Source organism: Pelobates fuscus, chromosome 12 (assembly GCF_036172605.1).
Source record: "Pelobates fuscus isolate aPelFus1 chromosome 12, aPelFus1.pri, whole genome shotgun sequence".
Classification (NCBI taxonomy): domain Eukaryota; kingdom Metazoa; phylum Chordata; class Amphibia; order Anura; family Pelobatidae; genus Pelobates; species Pelobates fuscus.
In genome coordinates, this window is record NC_086328.1 from 39469699 (window position 1) to 39487974 (window position 18276).

At 43.2% G+C, this 18276-nt stretch overlaps 1 protein-coding gene across 1 annotated transcript in view; it reads right to left on the reverse strand.

Annotated features, from left to right (window-relative positions):
- Window positions 1-18276, reverse strand: part of LOC134578629 (inactive hydroxysteroid dehydrogenase-like protein 1) — a 1053979-nt gene that overhangs the window by 581901 nt on the left and 453802 nt on the right. The window lies entirely within an intron of this gene.

Here is an 18276-nt window from a genome sequence, read left to right on the forward strand (position 1 = left end):
AATATATAATTGTCCATAATTAAAGATGCAGAATTTCTTTATTTGAAAATTAAACAAGTGAAAAAGAGCAAAGGTGAAAAATATTCAAAATAAAGGAAAATAAAAATGAAAAATAAAGATATAAATGAATATATACATATATACAGGGCCGGATTAAGAGCACAGTGGGCCTGGTGCTGACAATTATGATGGGCCTAATTACGTAATCTTATCAACCAAAAATACTAAAACAGTCATACCTCCCAAGCGTCATGAATCTGATGGAGATGGTGCTGGAGGGAAACAAACACATACTCTATGCTAATTTCTCTCTAATTTATGCTTTCATCTTTCAAGTAAATCCATAACCCCTAACAGCAGTGTCCAGTGAAGCAGGAAGTCAATGGGCGGGGTAAAAGGGTGTGCCACTGGCGCGAATCACGTGACAAGACCTGCCAAATGTGGTGAACATGCCCAAAAAGGGGGCATGTTTGTCCAAAGAATTGGAAGGTCAGTCTGGCATGAATTAATGTCAGGCTGCCTGCCAATCTGAGTAGGGCATACTATGCAGGCAGCACCTTGAGCTTGACATAAATGTGTCTAATGATGCGCTCACTCCATGCTTTCTAAGAACTGTCCCCTAGCACTCGCTGGTCCACTTGTCTCCTTTCCTTCTTACTAGCAGGCAGAAGTTCCTGGTATATAGTCTGAGAGAGAGAGAAGGTGTATGTAGTGAGTGTAGAAGAAAGGGCACATGCCACAGTGTTAGAGAGACCAACGTCTGCATTACCTAAACTAATTTTCATGTCAGCCAGTCCACACAAGTTTTGTTCCCATACATCCCTCTTAAGCTTCCAAACTTAAAGGGACACTATAGTCACCAGAACAACTACAGCTTATTGTATTTGTTCGGGTAAGTAGAATCATTCCATTCAGGATTTTTGCAGTAAACACTGTCTTTTCAGAGAAAATAACTCCACTGGCCGCTCCTTAGATGGCTGCTAGAGGTGCTTCCTGGGGCAGTACTGCCTAGTGTGCAGCACTGCCATTCAGTGTCTCCACCCTCTGCATGCAGACACTGAACTTTCCTCATAGAGATGCATTGATTCAATTTATCTTTATGAGGAGATGCTGATTAGCCAGGGCTATGTTGGACTTGTGCTGGCTCTGCCCCTGATCTGCCTAGTTGACAGTCTCAGCCAATCCTATGGGGAAGTATTGTAATTTGCTCAGACCACCACTTCTGAGCCAGCAGCTGCAGACTTGAATACAAGTAATATTTTACTATATTTACTATATTTTACTATATTTAGGGAGGCAGGAAGGGGCCAGGGTGGTGGTTTTAACATAATAGGGTCAGAAATACAGAAATAATAGATTGTGTTCCTGACCCTATAGTGCTCCTTTAACCCCTTAAGGACACATGACATGTGTGACATGTCATGATTCCCTTTTATTCCAGAAGTTTGGTCCTTAAGGGGTTAAGCAAGAGTATGTGAAGAGTAGTTAAGGTTGCCACCTTTCTTGGAAAAAAATACCAGCCTTAATCATTTGTATAATTAATTAGTTATGCGTGACATCACATGATGTAAATCACAAGGAGTGACATCAGAGAAAATCCAGTAAAATCACCAACAAACTACTCACAGTTTGATTCTGCTGTATAGATGGATTGCTCCCAGTGTCTCCCTGTCACCCAGTGTTTCAGTGTCTCTATGTATCACAGTGTCAGTGTCCCCATGTTGCCCAGTCCCCTAGTCTCCCAGTGTCTGTGTCCCCATTTCTCCCAGTGTCCCAATGTCTCAGTGTGTCCCCATGTCACTAGGATACTGGGGACACAGAGACATGGGGACACTGAGAGACCCAGGGACACTGGGAGACATGGCGACACAGATATTTAGGGAAACTTGGAGAAACGGGGACACTCAGACACTAGGGACACAGACACTGGGAGACATGGGGACACTGAAACATTTGGGGACACTAAGACATGGGAACACAGACACTGGGAGACTAGGGGACACTGGCTGGGAGACAGACACTTGTGGACACTGGGAGACATGGGGACAGTTGTGGACATAGACATGGGGACACTGGGACATATAGGGACACTGGGAGACATGGGGACACCAGGCACACTGAGACACTAGGAACACAGACACTGGGAGACAGACACTTGTGGACACTGGGAGACATGGGGACAGTTGTGGACATAGATATGGGGACACTGGGACATATAGGGACACTGGGAGACATGGGGACACCAGGCACACTGAGACACTAGGAACACAGACACTGGGAGACATGGGGACACTGAAACATTTGGGGACACTAAAACACTAGGGACACTAGGGGACACTGGCTGGGAGACAGACACTTGTGGAGACATGGGGACATAGACATGGGGACACTGGGACATATAGGGACACTAGGCACACTGAGAGACATGGGACACAGACACTGGGAGACTTGGGGACACTGAGACAATAGGGACACTGGCTGGGGGACATGGGGACATAGTGTCTCCGTGTCCCAATGTCACTATGTCTCACAGCATCCCCATGTGTCTCAGCATCCCCATGTGTCCCAGTGTCCCCATGTTTTCCAGTGTCCTCAAGTGTCTCAGTGTACCCAAGTCTCCCAGTGTCTGTGTCCCCATGTGTCCTAGTGTCTCAGTGTCCCCATGTGTCCTAGTGTCTCAGTGTCCCCTAGTGTCTCAGTGTCCCCATGTGTCCCCTAGGGTCTCAGTGTCCCCATGTTTTCAAGTGTCCCCAAGTTCCTCAGTGTTCCCAGGTCTCCCAGTGTCTGTGTCCTAGTGTCTCAGTGTCCCCTAGTGATTGTGTCCCCATGTGTCCCCTAGTGTCTGTGTCCCCTAGTGTCTCAGTGTCCCCATATGTCCCCTAATGTCTCAGTGTCCCCTAGTGTCTCAGTGTCCCCATGTGTCTCAGTGTCCCCATATGACCCTGCTGCCTTTCCCCCCATTCCTCACTTACCTGAGCTGTAGAGCTGCTGTCTGGACTGTCTGGACCACGGATCAGTGAGTAGTAGAGAGAGGCAGGGATATGCTGTAACTTCCTATCCCTGCCTCTCTCCACACACAGTGACCCCTACTGGTCGGTGCTGGTATTGCAGAGCAATCTCCATTTATTCTGAGAAAATTACCTGTATTTGTATTGCCGGTATTACTGCAATACCAGCACGGCCAGGCAGCCTCAAATACCGGCTGTGCCAGTAAAAAAAACAGGTAAACCTAAGAGTAGTGTGTAAAAAAAAAAAAAAAAAAAAAGGGGGTATTTTTTTTTTTTTAAATGGGCCTATTCCATGGGCCTGGGCCTGGAGCTGCAGCTCCATCAGCCCCTATGTTAATCCGGCCCTGCATATATATATATATAAATATATACAGATGCATACAGGGAATTTATCCAATAGATAGTACATTGTCTGAATGGCATCTAGGAGTCCAAATGGTCAATATGTAAAAAGTGTTATTAATGTGTTATTAACATATCCTTAAGAGTGTTGATTCTCATAGGGGTGTTAGATCACCAATGAGTCAGTTGGTAGACATATGTAGATGATGAATTAATCTTAAAGTGTTTATCATATTGCCAAGATAATGATCATGTGAATAGATCAAATTACTGGTGTAATGGTGAGGTGAATATCCTCCCATCTTTTTCCCACTAGCTGAGAAGGACCCAAATGGGATACCACAATGTATTATATGAATGGTGCAAATGAAAACCCTTAATTTAGTCCCTTAGGTTGTAAAGTCTTGAGCCTGTATATCCAAAAGCTTTCACGTTGCCTAAGGAATCTGTCGTAGTCACCCCTCCTCTTGTCACGTTTCACCAATTCAAGTCCACAGAAGCGCAGACCATGTGATTTGCCTGAGTGGTGTTCCTTCAGGTGACGCGCAATTGGCGTTTCAATAGTTAGTTTAGGTGATCTGACATGTTCCTTGATCCTTTCTTTGAAAGGACGGAAGGTTTTGCCCACGTATTTGCAATCACATTCGCAAGTGAGTAAATATACCAGACCTGAGGTGTTGCAGTTGAAAAAAGATGCAATATTAAAGGTCTGTTTGTTGTCACTATCTGACCCTTTTTTAGAATCCCGTTTAATATATTTGCAGGCGACACAGCGCCCGCATTGGAAAGTGCCAGTGATAGGTCTATGGAGCCATGTTTTGGTCCCCGAGCGTAATGGTTGGAAATGGCTGGGAACCAAAAGATCTCTTAGGTTTTTGCCTCTACGTGCCGTAATGTCTGCTTTTGGACCCAAAATCTTTTTGAGATGGACATCCACTGTTAGAAGTGGCCAGAATTTTTGAATTCCAGATTTGACTCTATCCCAACCAGCGTCATATGTTGCAATCAAGCGGGGGCGGGAAATGGTGGGTGATGCAGGTTTGCTTTCACTCAGAAGGGTCTCTCTCTCCGACTCCAAAGCTCACCTATAGGCTCTTTTTAGGCACCTATTAGGGTAGCCTTTATCCTTGAACTGTAATCTCAGGATGTCAGCTTGAGTTTTGAACTCCTGCATAGTGCTGCAATTCCTGCGTGCCCTAAGGTACTGGCCTATAGGGATGCCTTGCTTAAGGGGTTTTGGGTGGAAACTATCCCAATTTAGAAGGCTGTTTGAGGCAGTCGGTTTCTTGAATAGGGTAGTTTGGATCAATTGATTATCAATCGAGACAGTCAGGTCCAAAAAAATTGAGGGTTTTCCCTCCAAACTCGGAAGTAAATCTGAGATTGCAGTCATTATCATTCAGGAGAGCTACAAATCGATTAAAGTCATTATCCGTGCCTTTCCAAACTATTAAGATGTCATCTATATACCTTGCCCATAGATGTATCATAGGGGCAAAGGATGAAAGTTTGGTTGATCTGATGACTACTTCCTCCCACCAACCCAGGTGCAGGTTTGCGTATGATGGGGCACAAGCTGTCCCCATCGCAGTACCCCGCACCTGGTGATAGAATTTGTCATTAAATAAAAAGTAGTAATGCGTAAGGACAAATCTGAGTAGTTCCAAAATGAACTCGGAATGTGCAGAGAGGTTCATGCCTCTCTTTTCCAAGTAGTATTGGACATGTTGTATACCCCCTTCGTGGGGTATGGAGGAATAGAGAGCCTCTACATCCAAGCTACAAAGGTTCACGGGTTCAGGTAGTGTGAGATTTGAGAGGAGTGCCAAGGTCTGTTTGGTATCCTGAATTAAGGATGGCAGAGACTCCACAAATGGGCGTAAAATTTGGTCCAGATAGATACTCCCATTTTGTGTAAGGCCATCATTGTCTGAGACTATGGGGCGTCATAGTAACCAATACATAGAGCATATACTGGACGGGGACACACTGAGACTGAGTCTTCAGACCAATTCATACATAGAGCATATAGTGGAAACATACCAATGCTGTATCACAAACCAGTTCATGTACAGATACTGAGGCCCAGTGGTCTCATATGCGGCATATTTCTTCCAGTCTCTAAAAAAAGCCTGCTTATTTGCTATAATGCACAGATAACAGCAATCAATGCCACATGCCTTGATAGAAACAAGTGTCTGTGCGGACTTAGAGTTAGGTTTTAAAACCTGTCTGATACATGTGCTCCCTGACACCCCGTTAGGGTGAAACGTTGCTTTTCTTTTTTGTTCCATTAAATCTGCCTGCAACTTGAACACTCTGAGTGCCTGGAGATTTTCTTTTATTTGCATTATTTTAAACTTCCTTTCGCCACTAGCCATTGGCAAATTAAAATATTACCTTGTCTAGGGTTAATTTATGCCTCTTGATTATGCTATGGATTAAGCAGTGGCAAGTAAATGTTAAGGCCTGGCTTGCAGTCCTATTTGAATCATATTTTTTAAAAATGATATAAATGTTCATGATTTTCTTTAAGTTTATGATTTTTTTCTTTGAGAGAGAAGTGGCAAAAAAATTCATAAATGGGGGTCTATGATTAAGTATTATCTGGGGGGCAAAAGTGACTACATTATTCGAACTGTATCTTGTTTTAAAATTCTGGTGGAGTAAAGATATGACGTTTTAAATGGATGCATACACTTCTCTGGAAACTACACCAATCTCAAAAAATATATATATATATATTTTTTTTATAAATTCTTTATTTATTGCAAGGCAAGGCACCAAAAAGCATAACAGTAGTGAAATACAATACAAATGTACATCAATATAAGGGCATGTCGTAATGATATGGTACTTAAATAAGCAAGTAGTCGAAGGAACGGTCAGCTGCAGGAAAGTCGACCATACATCATGTTATAATAGTGAGTGCCTTTAATTCCGTGGTGTCTTGCCGAGATTTTTTATTTTTTTTTGTTTCATATATATTCTTCGTTGTACATTTAACAAAGTTCACATGGACATGAATGTTGCACAAAAGATACTGTGTGGGCTTATGCAAGAGCCAAACTGTAACCAGTTCAAAAAGAAAAAACATTGTGATACAGAGAGGCATATATTAGTAGAGTAGTTATCTGGTGTTGCAGCGTTATGTTTTCGTAAGGGGTTCTGTCCAGACAAATTTCTAAACATTTTAAGCGAACAAAAAACAACAGTAAGTATGAACAAGCTTGTATGTACAGTCATATTTCCTTGTTGCGGCACAAGGAACAGTAAATAAAACGTAAAGGGTGTTAGGGGATGGAGCCCAGTTCGAGAATGGGGCGTACTTCGGGGGCTCCCTACTTTGGAGTCTCCGGTGGGGTCGTCGAAAAATATATATTTTTTTTAAATCACAGATAACTTGTTTTCAGGGACGTATTAGCCGCGAGGCAAACAATTAGCCCAGGGCACCACAAAACCAGGATACACCACTGCTTGTTTTATTGATAAAGATTTGACAACTGACATCACAAGCCAATTCAGTATAGGAGCAGCCAGAGCTTATGTTGTAAAAAGAGGAAGAGGAATAGAAACATTGTTTTATCTCGTGGCCTCTATCTCCTTTCTCTATACTGTCTTCCAGGTGCGAAGGATAGAGCCTATAACAATGACGGATAGTGAGCCATGATGGTAGAACACAGTTTCAAGATAGTGGTGGGTCTTTCTACATTTATTTTAGTCTTCAAAACTCACAAATATAGATCTGTTACATATGGCGGTAAATAAACATAATATTACAAATCCTGGGAAATAATAGTTCCCTTTAACAAAGTAGTATGTTATGTAGTTCAAGTATAGAGTTTTACTATACGTTTCTGAAATGAAACAATTGTACACAAACATGTATTCAGTACAGGACTGAATTGTGACTGAAAAACTATATTTAGGCAGCATCCCACAAACCTCTCTATACTAGTTCTTCGGGAGGCAAATGCCCTCCCGCAAACCTTGCCAGTCATCCCCTCCCTGCCACTGATCTATCACCCTCCTCTCCAAAATACATTTCATTCACAAGGTATAATGAGAAAAAAGACAGGGAAAGAAAAAAGGGGGCGGGTGGCCCTGTATGTGAAGGATAGCATAAAATCTAGCCTAATAAAAGTTATTAAGCAAACATGGTGTCCGTTTGGGTTACGTTAGAATTTAGTAATCACACAGTAACTTGTGTAGGTGTAATTTGTAGGCCCTCTGGACAAACAGAAGAGTTAGATAGTCTACTAGTTGAGGAAATAGCTAAAATGACAATGAAGGGGGAAGTTATCATCATGGGTGACTTTAATCTTCCTGATATGAACTGGAAAACCAAAATAGCTGCTTGTGCCAAGAGCAAACATTTTCTAAACTCCCTACTGGGATTGTCTAGGGGTAGGGATTGGACAACACATGTGACGATGGATACAAGCCATATATTTATTACCTAATGCGCGGGTATGCATCAATGGGGTTTACACAGAGACATTCCCCATAAGTAATGGAACCAGACAGGGATGTCTCCTGTCGCTGCTGCTCTTTGTCCATGACCTTAAGCCATTCCTGCAGGCAGAGTGCGAGAACCCTGATATCAAAGGGATGATGCTGGGAGCTGACTACCACAAGGTAGCATCATATGCCGACGATATGCTGTTCTTTGTATCCAGCCCAAAAGTATCTCTCCCAAACATACTAGTGGATTTCAAACAGTATAGAGATCTATCCAACCTCAAAATTATACAATAAAACAGCAAAAATTGATAGGTGAGAGCACTCTATACTACTTTACCCTTTGACACATGTAAATCAAGCAATCTTGTAAAATCTGCAAACAAGATACAGGGTATATAGGGTAATAACGTAGCAATTAAGTAAGTATGAAATCCATAACTGGTTCAACTCACATGGTCATGAGCCACTTAATAAGCTGGCTCAGACTAACAGCATGTCATAACAATAGCTGGATTCTGGTACTCCAAATTGGCTCCCCTTTGTGGTCCTTAGGTGTTTTCTGTTCCAATTACTCAGGATACAAGTAGTTGAAAAACACAAAGCTTTATTGGACACACTATGGGTACTTCAATACAAGAAAAGTAAATACTTTTACCAGAAAAGTCCAAATGACATAAAAATATTTCGACGCATTTCGGCAAAATAGCCTTTTTCAAGAGTTCATTCTTCTTCATTCTTCTGGTCCTTTTAAAAGCCGTCCTTTGGCGCTTTTTTTCCCCAGTCCGTCCTACTTCCGTGTTCCGGTTTCCGGTCTCCGGTCGCATTTTCGGATACAGCGTCTATTAGATATGACGTCATGACGTTCTCTCCACAGTCTCGTCATGACGTGTATATCGGGGGCGGGGCAACTTACTAACCGGACTTTGCCCAAATTGCAAATGAACTCTCAGAAGCTCATGAAGGGCCGAACAATATATATACACAGCATTTAAAACGTTCTTTTTCGTATACACACACATACAGAGACACACACAGACACACAAATACACACCCTGACAGCAATACACACAATGACACCTAGTGTCCCACACATAGATAAACAGACACTCATGTACACAGATACACACTGACACACACTACACACAGACACACAAATACACATACAATGACACAAAAGGACACACAGATACACATACACGCAGAGACAGGAGGTGAGTGTGACAGTGTGTGGGAGAGGTGAGGATGACAGTGTGGGAGGGAGTGTGTGTGCTGGTAACAGTGTGGGGGGCAGTGTGAGGGCAAAGTGAGAAAGGATTACAGTGGTCGGGCAGGGGGAGAAGGGGTGGGCAGGCAGGGGGAGAAGGGGTGGCGCAGGCGGGGGGAAAGGGTTACAGTGTGGGGGCAGGGGGAGAAAAGACTACAGTGGGGGGGCAGGGGGAGAAAAGGTTACAGTGGGGGGGCGGGAGTGAATGGGTTACATGGGGAGGGCAGGGAGTGAAGGGGTGACATGGGGAGGGCAGGGAGTGAAGGGGTGACATGGAGGAGGGCAGGGAGTGAAGGGGTTACATGGGGAGGGCAGGGAGTGAAGGGGTTACATGGGGAGGGCAGGGAGTGAAGGGGTTACATGGGGAGGGCAGGGAGTGAAGGGGTTACATGGGGAGGGCAGGGGGTGAAAGGGTTGCAGGGGGTGAAGGGGTTGTGGGGGGTGAAGGGGTTACATGGGGAGGGCAGGGGGTGAAGGGGTTGCAGGGGGTGAAGGGGTTACATGGGGTGAAGTGGTTACATGGGGGCAGGGGGTGAAGGGGTTACATGGGAGGGCAGGGAGTGAAGGGGTTACATGGGGGGCAGGGGGGGAAGGGGTTACATGGGAGGGCAGGGGTGAAGGGGTTACATGGGGAGGGCAGGGGTTGAAGTGGTTACATGGGGGGGCAGGGGGTGAAGGGGTTACATGGGGCAGGGGGTGAAGGGGTTACATGGGGATGGGGGGGCAGGGGGTTAAGTGGTTACATGGGGGGGCAGGGGTGAAGGGGTTACATGGGGGCAGAGGGTGAAGGGGTTACATGGGGGAGGGCAGGGGGTGAAGGGGTTACATGGGGAGGGAGGACATGGTCTGGGGCCTTGTCCTACCTGTAATAATTCCCTGGTGGTCCAGTGTCTCCCTGGTGGTCCAGTGGGGTAACTCTCTGGTCTGCAGCTCTGCCGGGTGCAGAGCTGCAGACCGTGTAATAAAAATCTTGCGAGCTCCCTGAGTGTTGCCATGGTAACGCTCTGGGAGCTCGCGAGACTTCTATCACACGGTCTGCAGCTCTGCACCCGGCGGAGCTGCAGACCGGAGCTGCTGGGCAGACTGACTGGAGGGAGCCCGGCGGCATACAGGGCAAGCCGCCGGGCTCCCTCCTGATGTCAGTCTGCTTACCTGACTCCCCGGCGGCCCTGGATGTGTGGGTCAGCGCGACCCACTGGGAATCGCCCTGCGACCCACCAGTGGGTCGCGACCCACACTTTGGGAACCGCTGGCCTAGACAGTATAATCCCCGTCTGTGAATATGTTGATGGTCCTTGTGTGTCTTTGGAAACGCCTTTCCCTGTTGTTAGGAGTATTCTTGTAGTGTGTGTCAATCCGGCAGTTAGATATCCTCAATATGTAGGGAGTAGAATAAAAACAAAATATAGTGCTCTCTGTATGTATAAAAATTATATAAACTGATAAAAAGAGGTCTACTCACAAGCGGGAAGCAAATATAGGTATTGCTTAGTCCTACTAGGTGTAGGTGGTATAATCCCCACCAAGGATGTGCTGCGTGAGTCCTCTGGATAAAACCTTCAAAGATAGGTCAAAAAGGCTCCAAATGGTATAAAAAAAAAGACCAATTTTATTTGGAGATAAATAATAAAACAAAATATGGTATAAAATAGATAATAAACACTAACGCATTTCACCTGCAGTTAGACTTTCTTAAAGTGAACAAAGAACGAAACTCATCGAGCGAACAGCAATACAGGCAAACAACTTATCGAATTTGGCAAATTCTAGTAAATCCGAGACTTTCGTTACATTGAAACTGTTCTTTCATACGCTTTACATAAAACTATTTCTGAAAATAGCAAATTGAAAGATTCCCTGGACCTGCAGCCTATACTACTCCAGAGATAAGTGACCCTCTTGTGGTCAATGCAATTATTGCACAATTTTATTTGTGCTATACACTTGTGAGTGCCTGTCTTATTGGCTTTATATGTTTTTAATGTTGTATTAAATACTACACAATAAGCTTTTTTTTTTTGTCTCTTTTTTTCTATTTTATATAAGTTTGTTTGCGCAAGACACATTTTTCTTTGTATTCCTGTACCAAAGAAAGATTTTTAGAATGTCCTGGATCGACACTGCTTTTAAGTGAGTTACTTTATCTACAGGCTTTACTATACATTTTAAGGTTAAACTAGGAAGCTACCAGAACGACTTCCGAATTATTTTCCCTTCTATCATGTGACAGATGTGGTTTCAACTTTATCGATTTCTAATTGTGGGCCATGGCATGGGTTATTGTAAATCCCAATTGATCTCTGAAACAGGAAAGTGTAGTTTGCTTACAGTGTCAGCTCCCCATTTCTTTACCTCATATGTTATACACCCAGTTTAATTGTAAGATGTGTGAATGGTGGCTCAATGTGTACACTATTATGTGTACAGGGCATATATATATAAAATGCCTTTATGCATTTGGTGTCCGGATTAAAATCGGTGTTTCAATCCAAATCCTAAACAAAGTATAGGATTCAGATGATTCACAAAGGAACGGTTTTATGAAATTTCTGAATGGAATGCATCCAGCAGGATGCGCATTCTCAATTATCATTCACTTGCTTTCATGCACATAAATGATCATTTTAAGTACTATTTACCAGAATAAGCATTAGTTGATTTAATCTAGATCTTCGACAATTCCTGCTGTATCCTCCCCGTAACTGAAACCAGAAAATGAGAAAATAAACAGCTGTAGTCGTCTTCCTGTTCATCTCACTAAGTTTCTCTTCCTTTTATATCTCGTTGGATTGTATTATTCAGTTGAAAAAAAATATCTTACAATTTAATACTTGATATTGATATTAAACATAGGGCAATTAGTTTATCGAAGTTTAGATGTGAAGATACTGATCTGGAAATATTTATCTATATTAGTAATAGGTGAAAACGATGTGTGTTCTATGACATCCTAAAAACTCACTGGAAATTAAAGGGACACTATAGTCACCTGAACAACTTTAGCTTAATGAAGCGGTTTTGGTGTATAGAACATGCCCCTGCAGCCTCACTGCTCAATCCTCTGCCATTTAGGAGTTAAATCCCTTTGTTTATGAACCCTAGTCACACCTCCCTGCATGTGACTTGCACAGCCTTCCATAAACACTTCCTGTAAAGAGAGCCCTATTTAGGCTTTCTTTATTGCAAGTTCTGTTTAATTAAGATTGTCTCATTCCCTGCTATGTTAATAGCTTGCTAGACCCTGCAAGAGCCTCCTGTATGTGATTAAAGTTCAATTTAGAGATTGAGATACAATTATTTAAGGTAAATTACATCTGTTTGAAAGTGAAACCAGTTTTTTTTTTCATGCAGGCTGTGTCAATCATAGCCAGGGGAGGTGTGGCTAGGGCTGCATAAACAGAAACAAAGTGATTTAACTCCTAAATGACAGTGAATTGAGCAGTGACATTGCAGGGGAATGATCTATACACTAAAACTGCTTTATTTAGCTAAAGTAATTTAGGTGACTATAGTGTTCCTTTAAAAGATCAATAATCTAAAAGAATTTACTACTTTAAACAAGTTTGAAGAATTTTGTGTGCGAGATTGTTAAGATTGCTAAATTGAGAGTTTATTAATCAAAGCACCTGACAGATTTACCTCTATGGCTACTTGCAATCTGTTGTACGTGAAGTAAAAATTGATTTTGTGTCAAAGGAAGATTAGTGAAAGGGTGCGTGCATGCAATATGGCCTTCATTAAAATCCATTTGTTCTAGCGTCTACCAGATCCTATGTCTTGGGACAGACAGGTAATACCAATAATATATACAGTGCATTCAGCAACTTTTCTGACCCCTTCATTTTTTCACATCTGTTGTGTCACATCTGCCTTATGCAGCCAAACATTGTTTAAATAATTATTTTCACTTCAATCTTCAATCAATATCCCATAAAGACAAAGCTAAAAAAACAACAACCAGATTTTGATACCATTGCAACGATAAGAAACTGAAATACCACATTGACATAAGTATTCAGACCCTTAACTTAGATTAGTTGAAGCACCTTTGGCAGTGTTTACGCCTTAAGTCTTTTTGGGTATTATGCGACAAGCTTTACGCACTTGTATTTGGGTAGTGTCTACCATTCCTCTCTGCAGAACTTCGCAACCTCTATTAGGTTGGATGGAGACCTTTGGTGGACAGCCATTTTCAGGTATCTCCAGAGATGTTCGACTGGGTTCAAATCCAAGCTCTGACTGGGCCACTCAAGGACATTCACAAGGTTGTCCCCAATCCACTCTTGCTTTGCTCTTGCTGTGTGCTTAGTAGACTTGGAGATTTGTTTGGTTACAAATACAATTTGGCTGGATTTGGGCCAACTGGGTGATTGTCCAAATACCTGGACTCCAAGTTACAATGTAGGCAAATCACGAACCAAATGACTGGTGCAATCGGTAAGCATGTTCATTTTGGTATGTGATTCCAAATCCCAACTAAAAAAGACATGATTGATGAGAAAAAAAAGATGACTAATGGATAGGGGACAGTCACAAACTTTAAATTTTATTCACAAATTAAGTGAGAAGTTACCAATAAAGGCAAAAGAGGAGGAGCGGTAACAAAATATTCTATATTTATATATTATAATATTTAAATATAGATTTTTTTATATTTTTTTTTTACTGATCCTGCTCTTTTCCCCTCTATTGCTTACTCTTTCTCACTTGATCTGTGAACCAAATGGCAGGAGATATTATATATATATATTATATATTATATGTATATATCACAGTAAACTTATTGGGCCAGCTGCACATCCTTTTTGTTTGTCTGATTTTTTTTTTCCCGAACCTTTTTACGGTTGGGCAGAACCAGCATATGCCCAAAATTCTGCACTACTCAAGTCTTGTGCTTAGGGTCGGTGTCCTGTTTCAAGATGAACATTTGGCCCAGGCTTAGGACCTGAAAGCTCTGTACCAGGTTTTCATTAAGGAAATCTCTGTATTTTGCAGCATTTAGCTCTCCCTAAATCCCAACCAGTCTCCTAGTCACTGCTGCTGGAAAGCACTCCCAAAATCAGTCACTCCCTTACTGTAACAGACCGTTTTGCACACAAGGGGATAAAACCCAGTTTAGGCGATAATCCCCTTTTCCATAGACCCGCAGCTACTGCAATCACCCACCCTCCCGAACTCCAAACTGCACGTATTCCCCAACTCTCGAACAGCAGACACACGATCCCTAGAAGCAGCCGAACAGGAAAAGCAATACGAACAGCTTACACTCCTGGCAATCGGCATACAGTCCCCTTTCCCCCAAGAAAGAGACAACACTCCAGCTTCAGGGTTAAACAGCAACAACACTGATTTATTCACACAACAGGCTATATGGGATTATCTCATGCAAGGGAGGGATTTACAGTAATTACACAATACACCAATCACACATGAGTTACCTCCCACAATGCCTCACAATCCCTCTCTCTGCCCTGGAGATAATTGGGGAAGGAATCGAATTATCTCCAAGGACAGAGGCAAACTCCATTACACACATGGCAGACAAAGGACAATAAAAGACATAAAAATACATACTGGTACATTTAGTACATAAAACATATACATTCCACATATCCCCAGATAGCTTAGATCTGAGCACACATTATTACCGAATGGTGCTCAGATCACATACATCCAGTTCAATCGCCATGGAGCCAAAGTCTTTCATACAGTCTTTCAGTATACGGCTGGGCTCCATGGCATAGCTATCTGGGGTAGCATGGCTTTAACAGTCCGCAGAAAGGCACAAATAAACCTTTCTGCAGGTAAAATACAAGTTTAAAATGCAGGACCATAGTCTAAAGGGAGCAGGCGAGCAACCAGGCCTCTCCAGTGGACAGTGGCGAGGTTGGTTCCGCCACACTTACCAATGCACTTCTCTTCCGGCTGATCAGTTGGCAATGTGGCCAGCTTAAGAAAAGTGCTGATTGTCCCAAACTTATTCCATTAAAAAATGATATGCTCTTGAAAAACCTTCTATGCAGACAAAAAATGTTGTGACTTGGTTTATATTATGATATGCATGTCTACTAGTTGGGGAAGCAGGGACTCCTTCCTGCTTCCCATTCAGTGTGCACTAGCAGGGCAGTGAGTGCAGGCCACATTTAGCCCCGCCTCCGCGGACCCTTTAGCTCTGCACTATCGCATATTTACCTCCGCCCCCACCTTCCTTACTTGCCTTTACTTTTAAAATTCTGCACTGTGTCTGCCGGCCCCCGAGTGTGCAAGTTATGTCGGCCGCACAGCACACTCCTAAGGCCAGCCCTGGTGTCTGTCCCAAAACCTTTCAGAGAGGCTTGTGGTCCATGGGACATTTGTGATAAAAATCACCTTCTAGCCATGCAAAGTTAAAATACCCAAAATCAAATCTCAATCTTAAACATCTGGGAGTTAACAGGTTAATCACCAAGGACTCAGCAAAAACCACCAGCTCGAGATTGGCACTTGCTGCCTTAGTCATTTGTTCAGCTCAGCCCAGAAATACTGGAACCAGGAGTCGTTATGTGTCCAGTGGTCTGATTGGTTCCTACTGTGTTCTTGCAGTCTCCCACAAGGTCCCCTCACTCTTTCACATGTTTTGTCATCTCTTTATGCAACAACTTGTACTGTATAAATATACTGCCTGATGTTCAATAAACCATTATTGTTTTGTCTAGTAGTATTTGAGTACAAGGCAGAAAGAGCTTTCTGAGCCTGTCCTTATCATTACTCTGTCCAATATCTGGTTGATGGTCGGGCCATATCACTGAGGTTGCTGTGGTAGTTGGTACCTGGTGGCATGGAGAATGGACTCACATGCAGGCTCAGGTGTGGATCCGAAATCAGGGACTAGGCACTATATTCCTGTTCAGAGTCTGAATACTTTCTTAATGCTCTGTAGTTTTTACTGAATCTCTGTAACGAAAATATACCCCAACACGCAGGATTCAACTAAACAGAAGACAACACAGAGGGGAGATACGTCTACCGGACCTTAGAGTGGCCGGACTCGACGTATATAGGAGAAGTACAGAGTCAGGAGCGATCCGAGGTCAAGGGCACAAAGAGACAGCGTAAACTAGGACTAGCCGGGGTCTGGTACACAGTAAACAGCAAGCCGGCAAACAGAACAGATAAGGATAAAGAGATAACGTAGTCAGAAAACAAAGCCAAGGTCAAGTACGAAGGAACACAACTGAATACAACAAGCGCTAAAGGGAACTGAAACAGAAACCACGATAGGGCAAGAAACTAAGGGAAAGAGGTGAGTATATATATCTTAACATCTATTTTGATTGGTCCCTGTCACATCCACGCCCCCAAAAGGTAAGTGTATGGGGAGTGTGGCATGACAGGGACCAATGGGAGGCCTTTGACAATTTAGGCTCCCACTGTCCCTTTAAGAGCACGCCCGAGACCCGCGGCGCGCTCTTAGAGTCAGGCGGGACATGTGACCGCTTCTCGCGATCACTGCCCGCCTTCCTGTTGCAGCCGTCGGATGAGCCGCGCGCGGCTCGTGCAGCAGCAGGGCCGCGCGCGGCTTGAACAGAGGACCCCGGCCGGCCCCTGGAAAGGGTAAGTACCGCTACAATCTCACAGTAATTCACATAATTAATTTTCTTGCTTGTTTGTCAGGTATTTTTAAAAAACAGTAGGTAGGTGCTGTCCGTTCCTCCATCAAGCCGTGAGAGCGTTGCCGAGGGTTACAATGGCAATGCAATCATGGGATGAGAGAACAGTACCTGCTGCTGGAGTGGAGATTAGAGTTCTGGGCCCCCTCTTCACTATCTTCCAGCTTTACTAAGCCACTGGATCAAGTATCCCCTCTTCCACAGGTAAGAGGTAGGGAGGGGGGAATAAACTTAACTAAAAATGAAAAAAAATAAAAAAAAAAACTGCTCACCCCGACATAAAAAACACACTACATGCACTACACACACACTACATGCACTACACACACATGATATGCACTACCCACACTACATGCACTACATACACACTACATAAATATGACATGCACTACACACACACTGTATGCATTACACATACCTTACATACAGTATACACACATTGTAGGCACTACACAAACACTACATAATCTATGCATACACTGCATGCACTACACACACATTACATGCGCTACATCCACTATACACACACTACATGCACTGCACATACTACATCCACTATACACACACTACATGCACTACATACACTACATACACTACACATACTACACACACACAATGCACTCACTACATACAACACACTACATGCACTATATGCACTACATACAAACTGCATCCACTATACACATACAATGTATTCACTACACACACTGCATACAATATACAAACTACATGCACTAAACACACTACATCCACTACACACACATTGCATGCACTACACACATACTGCATCCACTACACACACACACAATGCATTCACCACACACACACACTGCATACAATACACACACTACATGCTCAACATACAGACTACATGCACTACACAAAATAGACTTAATCCAGTACACACACACACTGCATTCCCTATACAAACTGCATACACTATACACACGGCATCCACTGAACACACAATGCATTCACTACACACACTGCATAACATAATGGATGTGGGTGTGTTTTGGTGGGTATGGTATAGGTTTTGGTGAGGGGGGGAGCATTTCACCTTTGGATCCCAGTAGCACAATGTCTTGAGCTGGCCCTGCTCATATGTGTTGCATTTCATGGAGTTCTGTAATACACATTGCATATTACCATGGATTTCTATTTGTGATACACTCATATACATGCAGATTACTGTGAGTTTTATTGCTGTGGATCTCTACGATACACCCTTACACACTGTAGATGATTCTCAGGGTTATTTACTAAAGTGAGATTTGAAAGTGAATTCCAAATTTGAGGCCAGCCAGAGTACCTGAACTGAAAGCCTAGCTGTCTTAGATAATGTTTCCAGCTCAGTTATTTTAACCATGAATTTGAAATTCACTTTGAATTTACTTTGAATTTTCTCACTTAAGTGAATAACCCTGACTGTGTGAGTATTAGGAAGTGTACAGGATAAACAGGACTCAAGGCTGTGATCCCCAAGCTGGGAGAGTGGCTTTAGCAGATTCCAGGTGGGACATCCAAGACTTCTATCCAGTAGAGTGTA